At 37.4% G+C, this 17,376-nt stretch overlaps 1 long non-coding RNA gene across 7 annotated transcripts; it reads right to left on the bottom strand.

The window, feature by feature from the left end:
• Positions 1–4,963: 4,963 nt before the first annotated feature.
• Positions 4,964–13,401, bottom strand: LOC127511026 (uncharacterized). 7 transcript variants are annotated; one of them, XR_007929807.1, is made up of 7 exons: positions 12,357–13,361; positions 11,730–11,819; positions 8,271–8,456; positions 7,363–7,503; positions 5,805–7,040; positions 5,651–5,712; positions 4,965–5,563 (listed from the first exon to the last, which is right to left on the bottom strand). It is a non-coding gene; the product is annotated as an uncharacterized LOC127511026 (long non-coding RNA). The 7 variants fall into 7 exon arrangements; XR_007929808.1 differs by lacking the exon at positions 4,965–5,563 and having other exon boundaries at positions 5,698–5,712; positions 5,805–5,861; positions 5,954–7,040; positions 12,357–13,354; XR_007929804.1 differs by having other exon boundaries at positions 4,964–5,563; positions 5,651–7,040; positions 12,357–13,364.
• Between the last annotated feature and the right edge of the window lie 3,975 nt (positions 13,402–17,376).

The following is a 17,376-nucleotide window of genomic DNA, read 5'->3' as shown; positions in this document are numbered from 1 at the left end:
GGAGAGATTGATCACGGATAATTGATAAAGGATAGTTCCCCGTAAAATGAAAATTAAGTCACCATTTACTCACCCTGTTGTTGTTCTAATACCTTATGCAATTCTTTTTCAGACCACAAATACCAATGGCAGTGAATAGCGATCAGCATCAGTCTTTAAAAAAAGGTGAAAAAGTATCACAGAAAGATCCCATGCGACACGTGTTAGTATATTCCAAGTGTTCTGGGAGTGTGCGATATGGTTTGGTGAAAAACAAACCGAAATGTAATGTATTAACTATTTAATGTAAATCCTGGCCTTGGCTGTTGGTCTTCTGTGCACGACTATGCATTCGTGAGAATCTGTTAGTGCAGCAGTTCAATAAATCAAGTTTAATAAAAAAGTGACATGCATACTGCAGTATAATAAGTATAATATACTCTACAGAATGGCATACTGCATTAGAACAACAACAAGGAGAGTGAATGACTTAATTTTCATTTTAGAGGAAACTATCCCTTTGAAGGCCAATTCAGACTGCACAGACAAATGACAACAAACAAGCTGGCCATTGGATTTAGAATTTAAAAATAACTGTCATGTTCACACTGCCCCAACAGACAGCCACAAACACTGACTGAACATGTTCACTCGGGTGAAAACAAACCCCAACCAACGCCAACGGACACCGACAGGGGTAACAAGCTGATCCAGCCGTTTTGTCTGTGCAGTGTGAATTGGCCTTAACACATTTATAGTAAAGTCTGATCAGTCATTAGTCAACTAATGACTGATAAAACAGCTAACCATTTAAATTGTGTCTAATTGCAGCTTTTTACTGATTAATTGCCCTGGGATGGACTGGCCATTTGTCCAGGGTGTTTCTCTGCCTTCGACTCGAGACACTGGGACAGGCTGAGCCACTTTCCTAAGTTTAGCTCCAATCCTGATTAAAAACAGCTGAAGCAGCTAATCAAGGTCTCCAGGATTACCAGAAAACTTCCAGGCTGGTGTGTTGGACTGTTTTGTTTTGCATAAAATGTGACACAATTCATATATATATATATATATATATATATAAAGAAAACCAAATAAGTTATTTACAGGTTATGTATGTGTTAACAGTTTGAGTTTGATAATAAAGTTCTTAATGACCATTTTTGTGGTTGTTTGTACATTTGATACAACTTGGTTTAATAAATGGTTTAAAATATTCTTTTTCCCTTTTCTTTTTTTGCCACATCAGTTTATGTGGGATAAACCATTTTGTACATATAATTCAGATGCAGATTCGATCCAGACATTGAACAGACATTTTTAAAATCATCTTAACATTAATTCCATACAGATGAGACAATCATTATATAAATGAACACTGATAATGTGTAGGAAATTACTGAGTCACATACATTACCTGGTCAGATTCAGTGGCCCAAACGATAAAGCATTAAACTTTAACAATAGAGTTCTGAATTTGATGCTTACATTCTATTATTTATTTTTAATGATGTAGATAAACTTAAAATGAAATTGAACCAACACAAATGTCACAAAGTCTATGGCTCAGTGGCTAATCACTTGCCTTTTATAGGTGGGGTTCTTGGATCAAGTCCCACAATTGCAAACATTTTCCTATCATATAAATCCTAGTTCAAATCGCTTTCAAAATCCTGGTTCGAATTCCTCTCTTGAGGTGGAAAAGTTTAGTTTCACTGGTTTTTCAATGAAAAAAAAAAAGAAAAAAAAAAGAGAGAGTAGTAAGTGCGAAAGGGCCAGTGGTGCAGTGGTCTGGATGTCAGCCCTTGATGTGTGAAACCCTGGTTCAAATCTCTCTCAAGATGGAATAAGTTCAGTTTCACTGTTTTTTGACTTAATAAAAAAGACAAAACTCCAAAAAACTGAACAGGAGCTTTGAAAGGACTGGTGGTGCAGTACCACTGGTGGTGGTGGTAAAGTTCATTAGACTCGATTTGCAACGGTGTAATTCACACAAATCACCACAGGAGGGCGAAACTCTTTTATGTTCATTATTAGACTCGATTTGCAATGGTGTAACTCACAAAAATCACCACAGGAGGGCGAAACACTTTTATGTTCATTATTAGACTCAATTTGCAACGGTGTAATTCACAAAAATCACCACAGGAGGGCGAAACACTTTTATGTTCATTATTAGACTCAATTTGCAACGGTGTAATTCACAAAAATCACCACAGGAGGGCGAAACACTTTTATGTTCATTAGACTCGATTTGCATCAATGTACTTCATGGAAATTACCACAAGAGGGCTCACAGCATTTTAGGTCTTTGACTTCTTGCAAATCAATTTATTTTAACAGAAGTGAGCACAGAACATCGGTAATGTAAACAGATCTGATTGGCTGTTCATGTTGCGTAGCATTATGAGTATACTCTTCTGCTCTCACCCTCTTGCAGAAGTATAGTACATTTAAGTTCATTAGACTCGATCTACATTGGTATAATTCACAAAAATAACCACAGGAGGGTGCAAAACATTTAAGTTTATTAGAATTGGTTTGTTTTGGTGAAGTCCACAAAAATCATTGCAGAAGTGTGCAACCCATTTAGCTCTTATGATTTATTTGCAAATATGTTTTAACAGGCTGCTTCATAGATAGTGTAAATATTTTTTATTGGCTATTCATGTTGCAGTGTGAAATGTTTTTTTGCCCTCACCCTCTTACAGAAGTGCAGTGCTTTTAAGCTCATTAGGCTCGATTTGCAGTGATATAATTCACAAAATCACCACACACACACAATTTCCCTCAAGATTTGGAAAATTTACTTTCACTGTTTTTTACAGAATAAAAATGACAAAACTTCAAAAAACTGAACAGTAAGGGTGAAAGGATCAACAGCAGTCCTTGAAGTGGGAAATCCCGGTTCAAATCCCCCTCTTGATTTAGAAAAATTTTGTAGTTTCACTGGTTTTTCAATGAAAAAAGGACTAAAATCCAAAAAAAGAACTGGGAGCGTGAAAGGACCAGTGGTCCGAAACTCTTTCGAGTTTATTAAGACTCGATTTACAGCTATGTAATTCACACAAATCTCCACAGGAGGGCAAAACTCTTTTATGTTCTTTATTAGACTCAATTTGCAATGGTGTAATTCACACAAATCTCCACAGGAGGGCAAAACTCTTTTATGTTCTTTATTAGACTCGATTTGCAATGGTGTAATTCACACAAATCTCCACAGGAGGGCGAAACACTTTTATGTTAATTATACTTGATTTACTGCAGTGTAATTCACAAAAATCACCACAGGAGGGCAAAACTCTTTTATGTTCATTATAAAGGCAGGAACACACCAAGCCGACGGTCAGCCGCCTGGCCGTTTTTGTCCGTCGGCCGACTAAGTTTTCTCAGTGTGTTCCGCACCGTCGGCTGAAGTTGGTCCTCGTCACCTTTTTGTCGGCCGATTCGAAATGTTGAATCGGCGTCGGAGCTCGTCGGTCTGTCGGGCCATCTGATCATTCTGATTGGCTGTTCAGATACTGCCACCTGCTTGTTCGGAAAGGCATTTCATCTCACGCAGGCGCAGAACTGACGTGCTACTTGGCCGTCGGCTGTCTAGCGTTGGTTTGGTGTGTCAGGGCAACTTTGGACACAGACGCTGCTGATGTGAGCCAACCCCACAGTCTGCTTTCGTCACACAAATCTCCACAGGAGGGCAAAACTCTTTTATGTTCACTATTAGACTTGATTTGCAATGGTGTAATTCACACAAATCACCACAGGAGGGCGAAACACTTTTATGTTAATTAGACTTGATTTACTGCGGTGTAATTCACAAAAATCACCACAGGAGGGCAAAACTCTTTTATGTTCATTAGACTCGATCTTCAACGGTGTAATTCACAAAAATCACCACAGGAGGGCAAAACTCTTTTATGTTCATTAGACTCGATCTTCAACGGTGTAATTCACACAAATCTCCACAGGAGGGCAAAACTCTTTTATGTTCATTAGACTCGATCTTCAACGGTGTAATTCACAAAAATCACCACAGGAGGGCAAAACTCTTTTATGTTCATTAGACTCGATCTTCAACGGTGTAATTCACACAAATCTCCACAGGAGGGCAAAACTCTTTTATGTTCATTAGACTCGATCTTCAACGGTGTAATTCACACAAATCTCCACAGGAGGGCAAAACTCTTTTATGTTCATTAGACTCTATTTACAATGGTGTAACACCATGTCCTAACCAGACGCGATGCCGCGACACGCGATAAAAGGTATCTTTTCCATGTTAATTGGAGTTTTTGTCCTAACCAGCCAGGACGGCGACTAGCGGCGATTCTATTTTAGAAACGGTTTCTATTTCTCCGTATGTATTTTAAATAATGTTTAAATGGTGTAATATTTATGAATTTTACTATGTACTTGCCAATTTCATTGTGTCTGCTGTGCTCTTGCCGAGAGAGCCTGCCCACACTCTCTTCTGATTGACTGTGGTTTTTGATTGATTTTTATCGCTTCTCAATGTCACGTCGTGTCTAGTGTGGAAAGTTAATTTGCTCATCACTGGAATCTCATCGCATCGCGCCTGGTTAGGACACGGTGTAATTCACAAAAATCACAACAGGGGGGCGAAAATCTTTTATGTTCATTAGACTTGATTTGCAGCAGTGTAATTTATGAAAATCACAGGAGGACGAAACACTTTTATGTTCATTAGACTCGATTTGCTGAGGTGTAATTCATGGAAATTACCACAGATCTTTTGATTAGATCTTTTGACTTTTTGCAAATCAATTTATTTTAACAGAAGTGAGCACAGAACATCGATAGTGTAAACAGATCTGATTGGCTGTTCATGTTGCATAGCATTATGAGAACACTCTTCTGCTCTCACCCTCTTGCAGAAGTATAGTACATTTAAGTTCATTAGACTCGATTTGTATTGGTGTAATTCACAAAACTAAACTGCAGTGCATTTAAGCTCATTAGGCTCAGTGATGTAATTCACAAAACCACCACACACACACAATTTCCCTTAAGATTTGGAAAGCTTACTTTCATTGTTTTTTGACTGAACTCAAAAAAACTAAAAATGTGTGAAAAGGTCAGTGGTGCAGTGGTCTGAATGTCAGTCTTTGATGTAGACAATCATGGTTTGAGTCCCTCTTTTGAGATGGAAAAATTGTGTAGTTCTCTGCTTTTTTCAATGAAAAAAGGACTTAAATCCAAAAAAGAGCAGAGAGCAAAAACAGACCAGTGGTCTGAACGTCAGCCCTTGACATGAGAAATCCTGGTTCTAATCCCTTTCTGAAGGTGGAAAAATTGTTTAGTTTCACTGGTTTTTCAACGAAAAAAAAAAAAAGGCAAGAAGCCCCCCAAAACAAAGAACTTGGAGCGAGAATGGACCAGTGGTGCAGTGGTCTGAATCTCAGCCCTTGATGTGGGAAGTCCTGGTTCGAATCCCTCTCTAAATGTTTGGTTTCACTGGTTTTTCAATGACTAAAATCCAAAAACTCGCAGGGAGCGAGAACGGACCAGTGGTGCAGTGGTCTGGACGTCAGCCATTAAAGTGGGAAATCCTGGTTCGAATCCCTCTCTGAAGGAGGAAAAATTGTTTAGTATCACTGGTTTTTCAATGACAAAAGGACTAAAATCCAAAAACTCGCAGGGAGCGAGAACAGACCAGTGGTGCAGTGGTCTGAATCTCAGCCCTTGATGTGGGAAGTCCTGGTTCAAATCCCCTCTCTGGAGGTAGAAAAAATGTTTAGTTTCACTGGTTTTTCAATGAAAAAAAAAAGACAAGAATCCAAAAAAAAAAGCAGAGTCTGAGAACGGACCAGTGGTGCAGCGGTCTGAAGGTTAGCCTTCAACGTGGAAAGTCCTGGTTCAAATCCCTCTCTGGAGGTAGAAAATTAGTTTAGTTTCACTGGTTTTTCAATGAAAAAAAAAAGACAAGAATCCAAAAAAAAGAGTACTTAATGTGAACGTGCCAGTAGCTCAATGGTCTGAGCATGTCCTCCCTGAACGGAAGGACCTGGGTTCAAGCCCCAGCCTGGTCACCGAAGCACGGTTGCGTGACGGTTGTCCGGTCGTGAGCTGTGACAAGCTGCGAAAATGAGCGGATCAGATCATGACTGGAAGGACGAGAGAAGGCTAGACACAAAGGGGGGAGTTAAGATCCAGACCGCTCCCCCTGGGACTTCTGAGACAATATCCAGCAGCGGTTATGGAGCAGAAGTCAAAATTTTCAAAATCGACTTATAAAAATTTCCAGACACAGGCTAAGTCGATAGTTTGGGTGGGGCTTTTTTTGGCCACTCCCCTTAAATCCAGCACCACACCAGGATTCAATCAAGCAATCCTGTTTCCAGCCACACCCCTGATATCATCCAATGGAAATCTCAGATGCTGCCTGCCTTCCTCTGTGGGAAACACACCCTCAAACCAGCATTTAAAGGGTGTTTCCCTTGAGATGATCCATGTTGAAAAATTCAGACTACAGCTGCATCACATTACAGGCATTCATATGTGAACTCTGCTAATAAGCTGGATTTCTATTGAGGAAAACTTAATTGATTCTAGCTTGGCAATCATGAACTTACAAATCACTCACAGCTTGTCCAAAAAAAAAAAAAAAAAAACCTACTAAAGATGTGGGCCAGTGAATGACAGATGAGCCCACACCTCATTTGAACTATCGATTGTATGTAACAGCATGTCTTGATGTTTGGAGAGCTGAGATCAGCTGGAAATCATGAACAGCACACAAACGTCACATGTAGCCTTTTATTGTGCACACAAACTGATCACTCCAGTTTGTAATTAACTCCATTTTCAAACATGCATTCAAACAGAAATGGCCTGTCATAACCTTTATCCCAGAGAAAGGGTATGAGCTGGTACCGTTATCAGACACGTCCAAGAGTTCTTGTCGAAGGCACATTATGGCAGCAAACGGAGTGCGCTCCAATGACTCCAGAAAAAAGGTCAGTGGAATAAGGGTTCAGCAGTTCAAGAGACTGCTTCTCCTGCCACCTCCTCATGACCTCCAGCAGTTCTGACCCAGAGATCCTCTACAAACACACAGTGAAACAATCAGAAACACTGCTGCAATTTATACATTTCAAGTGATAGAAGGAGCTGTAAGGTATAATACATATCAAATGGATATACTTTAAAAATGGGATTCAATTTGAAAGCATAACTACTGATTGTTTAAGAAACTCAAGTCAAGTATTTTTCATAAAACACTGTTACAACCACATATAAACAAAACTGCATTTTTATGTTGTTAAACAGAACGTGTCATACAGTGTTTATGTGAAAACAGAGTCCAAAAGTAAGAGCATCTAAAGGTTACTTAAATCTTTTTTTAAATTTAAAATAATAACTTACAATATTCAAAGAAGACTTCTCCTTGTGCTCACGCTGGTCCTCAGGTGGATTGCAAATTGGTAACAGGCTGTCAGATATTAATCACATTTTCAGCCAATTGGATTACTGCTTGTAAGTCCCGCCCACTGCTGACGAAACAATCTGGAATTAAGCAAAATAAACTTCTTAAAATCATAATCAGTCCTAAATCTATTCACAGGGAGCAAACAACAATATATAATATGCTGCTGAAGTAAAAATAAATTAAATGAGCAACTTTGTGGAGAAAACTAGCAGTTTAATGATATCCGTTTCAAATTACAACAGATCTGTATGACCACGTGAGGTCAATCAAGTCAACTAAACGTTTCTGTGACAAACAGAAGTACTTTACCGTTACCTTTAGATGGACATCGTTTAAATGTAAAGATGCTTGCAGACAGCAAAAACACCACAGAAAGACCAAATGCACATATGCTAGAGCTTCACTAAGAAGTTCAATTAATCAGCATGAAGAGGTGAGATTCACAATCTGATTTCCAAAAAAAAGAGCAAGACAACCAGCCAATGCAGGTTTTAGCACTGTAGGTTTTTTTTTATGCAGACTATAGTCACTTGTAGTGATATACAATTTTAAATTAAAATACCATTTTAAAGGCTGTGTTTTCCTCTGATATACCAGTCATAACAGGAAGTAGAAAAGCATGAAGCAACAGAAGAACATCAGAGCTTCACACAACTCCTGCTGACTCTAACATGATTCAGAAACCACTGCAATATCCTTCTTATTCCACTTTATAGTGTGAAGATCAGAGAGAGATTCATTCAAAGACTAAAAAGGTAAGGCTACAACTAGCGACTGGTTTGCTATACAGTGCAAGCAATTCATCTGACAAGAGAAATTGACTTTAAGCGAAATAGTTACTTACAGGCGAGTCTCGTGACACTTGGTTCCCGCATTTTTTCCGTCTGTATGTCGGTTTTATTTGCAGTTAAGCTGGAATATTTGCTGTTAAAGTGACATTAAGAGCTGTCATCTCATCTGCAGGAACATCAAGCGTCATGTTGTCAAGCAGCCGAAGTGTCAGACTGAAGCTGAAACCTGCTTCTGCCACCTAGTGGAGCGGATGGAAAACTGCACTTTACCTTCTACCATTCTAATTGTTATAGTGGCGAGATCACATTTGAGACTTTTAATCATGAAGCAGCAACAGAAACATCCCACAGATGCAGTGACCATCTTTTACAAAGCCTGAGCCTAAGTTACTTCATACATATACACTGGATACAAGCTCTGTGAACGAGGAAATCTGGTCTTTCGTGTATATAAATATATTTTAACAAAAGAACAGAGTGGACAGATGAAAAACCCTATTGAAAGTTCATTAGACTCGATTTGCAGTGCTGTAATTCACAAAAACCACCACAGGAGGGCGAAACTCTTTTATGTTCATTAAACTCAAAATGCAGCGGTGTAACTTTTTGCAAATCAATTTAACAGAAGTGAGCACAGAACATCGGTAGTATAAACAGATCTGATTGGCTGTTCATGTTGCGTAGCGTTATGAGAACACTCTTCTGCTCTCACCCTCTTGCAAAAGTATAGTACATTTAAGTTCATTAGACTCGATTTGTGTTGGTGTAATTTGCAAAAACAACCACAGGAGGGAGCAAAATTTTTAAGTTCATTAGATTTGATTTTTTTGGTGAAATTCACAAAAATCATTGCAGGAGTGTGCAACCCATGAATGAATGAGACATTTATATAGCTCTTTCATATGTACTACGGTACACCCACAATCATATCAGGGGTCTCTCCTCATCCACCACCAGTGTGCAGCATCCACTTGGATGATGCGACGGCAGCCACAGTACAATGGCGTCAGTGCGCTCAACACACACCAGCTGATTTATTTGCAAATATATTTTGACAGAAAAAAGATAGTGTAAATAGCTCTTTCTGTCTGTTCATGTTGCAATGTAAAACATGTTTTTCTGCCCTCACCCTCTTACAGAAGTGTAGTGCATTTAAGCTCCTTAGGCTCAATTTGCAGTGGTGTAATTCACAAAACCACCACAAAATAGTGCAATAACAAGCTTGAATATAAAATTAATAACTTTAATAAAATTAAAAGTTTCACATGAAAATCAAGGATAGTAATTGAGTATTTATTCACAATGGTGATAAGATACAACCATTTATCATTAAAAAATAATAAAAAAAAGGAACAAAGTTTTAGTTCTCGATAAAACCCGTTGAAAACACTCCTAATCTCTGCAGTCTCAGTGGTTCAGGAGATAAAGCATTGTGTTTCAATCATGGCATCCTGAGTTCAAATTCCACTATTGCTTACTTTCAATTGTTTTTATTTAACAAGTTCAAATCCCCTTTTACATATGTTAAATTGTATGCAACCAACAAGAGGCTTCAAACACCTTCACTGAATGTGAAAGCCACAATGGGCCAGTGGTTAAGCACATGTTAACAACAGATAATGCTACCATGAGGATATGGGTTCAAACACAACAACTGCAAAGCTTTTTCTTTTATATAACACAAAGATCTCCATAAAAGTCCATCTAAAACACCCATTGCCACTCAGTGGTTCAGGAGCTAAAACGTGGTGTTTTAATCTTGGAGTCCTGGGTTCGAGTCCCACTATTGCTTAGGTTAACTTGTTGTCATTAAATCCAACAAACTGCCCCAAACATCATCTCTCAGTGTGAAAGCCATGATGGCACTAGTGTTTAAACACACACTGGATGCGGACAAGGCAGCGATAGTTGCATGGGTTCAAATCCCACTTCAGTATGTGGGGATTGCCCTCACAAAAAGAAAGCTGTGGTGACAGCAAAGTGCCTGGGATGGTACACCAAACAAAGGGTGTGATGACAAAGATGGATACTTGGGGCAGTAAAACAGAGTGGAGAGATGAAGGCTGGACTGAGAAAGGAGGAGGAGGTTTTTTAAAAATAAATAAATAAATAAATAAAAAAACAACTTTTTCTAAAAAACCTTCACACTCATTTAGAGCTGCAGCAGACTGGGGATTTGAACCCTGGTCTCCCACATCAGGTTTAGCTCTCACACCATGAGCTCTGACCACTGGACCAACAGCTTTTCACACAAAGATATGTTCGTTTGTATACTTTAAGGAAAAAGAAATTGCAGACATTTTGAAAAAAAAAAATAATAATAATAATAATAATTAAAAAAAAAAATTAAATCAGAATTTAAAAGTGTCTAAAACTTAATAAATATCAGTTGACATAAATACAATCATCAGCAGTGCACATACTACAAAAAAAGAAAAGAAAAAGAAAAGTAATTCAAGTAAATTTGATCACAGGATGATTCTATTAACTGCATCAGTTCGGTTCATAGAAACATCCTAATAGGTGTATGAGTTTCTAAAACTAGTAAATAAAACTTGGGTACATCAATGACCGAAAGGGATAGTGAAAATGAAAATGAAAATTCTGTCATCATTTGCTCACCCTCATGTGGTCACAAATCTGTATGACGTGGAAAACAAAAGAAGATATTTGAAGAACAATGGATTTTTGTGATCACTGACTTCTATTATATGGAGAAAATAAAACATTGACTACATTTACAGGCACCCTCATAATGCAGTTATAATGAGATTTAAACAATATTGCAATTAAACTTTACCTCATGTAAACACAATACTTTGATCAAATTAATACAATTAAGGTCATAATTGTAGTAACAATAATCATAGTAAAATATGTGGCGTATGCATGTAAACACTTCAATCACATCTACTCCAAAGAGTGCAAGTGATGGACACGGATGATGTTGTAAAGACTACATCACATTTTTGGGACTCTTAAGAAAATGATTGAATATAATGCAATGTTGGTCAAAAACACTGAAATTAAAACATTTTATGCATATCACTGAAAAAATCCATATATCATAGAAATGTGTTTTGATTTGATGTAAGTAGATTAAAACAGTGGCCAGTAACAGACCTACTGCATGTGAGTTCATCATTTGTGCTGTGCATGTGAATAATTACATTAAAAATAACCACAATTCTTAGTGAATAATCAGAATTATAAAAACTGCATGTAAACGGGACTGAATTGGTTTGCTTGTGTCATGTAAACATCTAACTGCGATTAAGTCCTTATTCTGATTTTTGGAAATGGTTACATTTTTGGTGCACATGTAATTCACACATTTCTCATAGTATCTTCATGTTCCACAGAATAAAGTAAGTCACAATGACAGAATTATTATTTGTAGCCTAACTTTAGGTATTTAATACCTTACGAAGCACATTCATTTGGTCCTCAAGCTTTCTTTTTCATCAATGACAAAGAGAATATTATAATAGACAAACAGACATAATCATTACCTGTGCGTGAGCAGATGTCAATCATTATTGTGAATGTCTGTCCACATGCTTCTTTTGTCTGAGTATATCAGTCCCAACACATGCCTTATTCTGCAGGGAAAAACATTAATAAACAAAGACATTTCTCAATATTGCATATTCAAACTTTCATTACAACAGAATAAGAATCTTCATTTTCACATTTTAAGCCAAACTTTTTTTTTTTTTTTTTTTTTTTTGCTTATGTAGAACTAATGACTTGGTTTTTTTTTTTTGTTTTTTTGGGGTGGGGGGGTTTAGTAACTGCATGTTTTCAGCAACTCCAACTAACTCTATTAACAATTATGTATCACAACATTAGCATATAAACGCCCTATTGCTTATTCTACTTTATAAGCTTTATAGGAATCGCCTCATTAGATTCACATTATAAAAGTAAAGCAACAGCAGCTGATTCATTTGTTCTTTTAAAGCTCTAACAAGGGAGTTCAGAAATAGAGCAGCATCAACCAGTGACTCCAGCAAACTGCTTTGACATCACAAGACATACATCAATACAATCTTAATCGACAACTTAAATACAAATGAGGACTGTTATATAATCCGTGATAGTGACTTTACAAGAGAAACGCACTTTAAGTTACTCACAGGTGAGTCTCGTGACACTGTCGATGCCCCCTCATTATCACAATGTGTGTCAGTTGATTTTTCTGATGGGCTGGAATATGTGCCGTTGAGTGACTTTATGAGTCTGTCACTGAGCTGTCATCTGCAGGATCTGCACTTTTATGACTGTAAAACGATCAGAACGTGGTGCGGCGACTGTCAAGTTGACATCAGGTGTTGTTGACAAGGATCCGAAGATGTTATGAACGTGAAGCCGCTTGCGCCCCTAGAGGAGCGGATGATAAACTGCACAGTTTCTACCAGACGAGTCGTGTTTCACCACCATCAGACTGAAAATGTCTTCAAGCTGGGTAACTGACTGAGTTCTTAGACGTCTAGTTTACTTTAACATTTTCATACTCATAACAAAGCTCAGAATTTATACGTTTAATGTGAGACAGATGGTGACCGGCTCCCTCTTGTGGACAACAAGTTTATCAGCAGCATTAATACAAGAAACGCCAAATTCAAAGTGTCAGTCAATGGGGGGAGGACACAAATGTGTATTTTATATATTTTAAAACAAATATGGGATTTTGTCAGCATCTAAAGCAGTAGATAAACGGAGATAAGCAAATCTACATGTAGGCCTAATTGATTCAAACCAGCTCTCAACTGAACTGGGGTAAGAGACATTAAAATGGCCGATGTGTTGATCTGACGACACTCAAACACAATATGGGATAAAAGATCTTCTAAAACACCCCCTTTGGGCGGTTTGTTCAAGTGTAAACATTTTTTATTTAGTTTTTTTTTTTATCATTTTCTGTTCACAGTTAAAACATTGATTTTGTGTTGTGCCAGTGTTTGCAGATTCATACAGTTTTGAGATTAAAGCTTTATTGGTTATTATTATAGGAACAAAGAACCGATGGTCTAATAGTCTAATGATTATTAAAGTCTGTATCAAAATGGCTCACTTGTTTTAGCTGGCCAGGCTAGTCTTAGCTGGTCAAGCTGGGAGACCAGCCAAAAAACCAGCTGAACACAAGCTTGGCCAGCCTGGGAAACCAGCTAAGACCAGCCAACCAGCCTAGGCTGATGAATGATGAGCAATTGATGTTATAATATGTCAAGAATTAATAAAATTTATGACTTAAACAAATGACTGAAATTGTGGCTTCTTAATAAACGGATCACAATATTTTCCCACTTCATTGTGTTTGAGACAATTTTCCACTAATTGCTCACCTCTGAATGATCAGGGGTCCTCATGTATAACATTTTAAGAAGATTTCAGGCACAGAAGAGAATTGTTTGCCTTTGAACATGAAAGTCTGGTCTTTTGTATATAAATGTATTTTAACAGAACAAAAGAGAGGAGAGAAGAAAAATGCTATTTAATGTTCACTAAACACTTATGTTCATTAGACTCGATTTGCAGTGGTGTAATTCACAAAAATCACCACAGGAGGGCGAAACTCTTAAGTTAATTAGACTTAATTTGCAGTGGTGTAATTCACAAAAATCATCAAAGGAGGGCAAAAAGTTAGACTTAATTTGCAGCGGTGTAATTCACAAAAATCACCACAGGAGGGCAAGAAGTTAGACTTAATTTGCAGAGGTGTAATTCACAAAAATTAGATGTAATTTGGAGTGGTGTAATTCACAAAAATCACCACAGGAGGACGAAACTTTTAAGTTAATTAGGCTTGATTTGCAGTGGTGTAATTCACAAAAATCACCACAGGAGGGCAAAAATGTAATTAGACTTAATTTGCAGCGGTGTAATTCACAAAATCACCACAGGAGGACGAAACTTTTAAGTTAATTAGGCTTGATTTGCAGTGGTGTAATTCACAAAAATCACCACAGGAGGGCAAAAATGTAATTAGACTTAATTTGCAGCGGTGTAATTCACAAAATCACCACAGGAGGACGAAACTTTTAAGTTAATTAGGGCTTGTTACAGGAGGGCAAAAATGTAATTAGACTTAATTTGCAGCGGTGTAATTCACAAAATCACCACAGGAGGACGAAACTTTTAAGTTAATTAGGCTTGATTTGCAGTGGTGTAATTCACAAAAATCACCACAGGAGGGCAAAAAGTTAATTAGTCTTAATTTGCAGTGGTGTAATTCACAAAATCACCACAGGAGGACAAAACTTTTAGGTTAATTAGGCTTGATTTGCAGTGGTGTAATTCACAAAAATCACCACAGGAGGGCAAAAATTTAATTAGACTTAATTTGCAGTGGTGTAATTCACAAAAATCACCACAGGAGGGCGAAACTCTTAAGTTAATTAGACTTAATTTGCAGTGGTGTAATTCACAAAAATCACTACAGGAGGGCAAAAAGATAATTAGTCTTAATTTGCAGTGGTGTAATTCACAAAAATCATCACAGGAGGGCAAACATTTAATTAGACTTAATTTGCAGTGGTGTAATTCACAAAAATTACCACAGGAGGGCGAAACTTAAGTTAATTAGACTTAATTTGCAGTGGTGTAATTCACAAAAATCACCACAGGAGGGCGAAACTTAAGTTAATTAGACTTGATTTGCAGTAGTGTAATTCACAAAAATCACCACAGGAGGGCAAAAAGTTAATTAGACTTAATTTGCAGAGGTGTAATTCACAAAAATTACCACAGGAGGGCAAACATTTAATTAGACTTAATTTGTAGTGGTGTAATTCACAAAAATCACCACAGGAGGGCAAAAAGTTAATTAGTCTTAATTTGCAGTGGTGTAATTCACAAAATCACCACAGGAGGGCAAAAATTTAATTAGACTTAATTTGCAGTGGTGTAATTCACAAAAACCACCACAGGAGGGCGATACTCTTAAGTTAATTAGGCTTGATTTGCAGCGGTGTAATTCACAAAAATCACCACAGGAGGGCAAAAAGTTAATTAGACTTAATTTGCAGTGGTGTAATTCACAAAAATCACCACAGGAGGGCGAAACTCGTAAGTTAATTAGACTTGATTTGCAGTGGTGTAATTCACAAAAATCACCACAGGAGGGCAAAAAGTTAATTAGTCTTAATTTGCAGTGGTGTAATTCACAAAATCACCACAGGAGGGCAAAAATTTAATTAGACTTAATTTGCAGTGGTGTAATTCACAAAAATCACCACAGGAGGGCGAAACTTAAGTTAATTAGACTTGATTTGCAGTAGTGTAATTCACAAAAATCACCACAGGAGGGCAAAAAGTTAATTAGACTTAATTTGCAGTGGTGTAATTCACAAAAACCACCACAGGAGGGCGATACTCTTAAGTTAATTAGGCTTGATTTGCAGCGGTGTAATTCACAAAAATCACCACAGGAGGGCAAAAAGTTAATTAGACTCAATTTGCAGCGGTGTAATTCACAAAAAAACACCACAGGAGGGCGATACTCTTAAGTTAATTAGGCTTGATTTGCAGTGGTGTAATTCACAAAAATCACCACAGGAGGGCAAAAAATTAATTAGACTCAATTTGCAGTGGTGTAATTCACAAAAGTCACCACAAGAGGGCAACAAGTTAATTAGACTTAATTTGCAGTGGTGTAATTCACAAAAATCACCACAGGAGGGCGAAACTCTTAAGTTAATTAGACTTAATTTGCAGTGGTGTAATTCACAAAAATCACCACAGGAGGGCGAAACTCTTTAGTTAATTAGACTTAATTTGCAGCGGTGTAATTCACAAAAATCACCACAGGAGGGCAAAAAGTTAATTAGACTTAATTTGCAGTGGTGTAATTCACAAAAATCATCACAGGAGGGCAAAAAGATAATTAGTCTTAATTTGCAGTGGTGTAATTCACAAAAGTCACCACAAGAGGGCAACAAGTTAATTAGACTTAATTTGCAGTGGTGTAATTCACAAAAATCACCACAGGAGGGCGAAACTCTTAAGTTAATTAGACTTAATTTGCAGTGGTGTAATTCACAAAAATCACCACAGGAGGGCGAAACTCTTTAGTTAATTAGACTTAATTTGCAGCGGTGTAATTCACAAAAATTACCACAGGAGGGCAAAAAGTTAATTAGTCTTAATTTGCAGTGGTGTAATTCACGAAATCACCACAGGAGGGCGAAACTCTTGAGTTAATTAGGCTTGATTTGCAGTGGTGTAATTCACAAAAATCACCACAGGAGGGCAAAAATTTAATTAGACTTAATTTGCAGTGGTGTAATTCACAAAAATCACCACAGGAGGGCGAAACTTAAGTTAATTAGACTTGATTTGCAGCGGTGTAATTCACAAAAATCACCACAGGAGGGCAAAAATTTAATTAGACTTGATTTGCAGTGGTGTAATTCACAAAAATCACCACAGGAGGGCGAAACTTAAGTTAATTAGACTTGATTTGCAGTGGTGTAATTCACAAAAATCACCACAGGAGGGCAAAAAGTTAATTAGACTTAATTTGCAGTGGTGTAATTCACAAAAAACACCATAGGAGGACAAAAGTCTTAAGTTAATTAGACTTGATTTGCAGTGGTGTAATTCACAAAAATCACCACAGGAGGGCAAAAAGTTAATTAGACTTAATTTGCAGTGGTGTAATTCACAAAAACACCATAGGAGGACAAAAGTCTTAAGTTAATTAGACTTGATTTGCAGTGGTGTAATTCACAAAAATCACCACAGGAGGGCAAAAAGTTAATTAGACTTAATTTGCAGTGGTGTAATTCACAAAAATCACCACAGGAGGGCGAAACTCTTAAGTTAATTAGGCTTGATTTGCAGTGGTGTAATTCACAAAAATCACCACAGGAGGACAAAAAGTTAATTAGACTTAATTTGCAGTGGTGTAATTCACAAAAATCACCACAGGAGGGCAAAAAGTTAATTAGTCTTAATTTGCAGCGGTGTAATTCACAAAAATCACCACAGGAGGGCAAAAAGTTAGTGAGACTTAATTTGCAGTGGTTTAATTCACAAAAATCACCACAGGAGGGCGAAACTCTTAAGTTAATTTGATTTGCAGTGGTGTAATTCACAAAAATCACCTCAGGAGGGCAAAAAGTTAATTAGTATTAATTTGCAGTGGTGTAATAC

This window comes from Ctenopharyngodon idella, chromosome 4, assembly GCF_019924925.1.
Source record: "Ctenopharyngodon idella isolate HZGC_01 chromosome 4, HZGC01, whole genome shotgun sequence".
In the NCBI taxonomy this organism is placed as follows: Eukaryota; Metazoa; Chordata; class Actinopteri; order Cypriniformes; family Xenocyprididae; genus Ctenopharyngodon; species Ctenopharyngodon idella.
The sequence above is the reverse complement of the archived record's forward strand: the minus strand, read 5'-3'. Positions and strand labels throughout refer to the sequence as shown.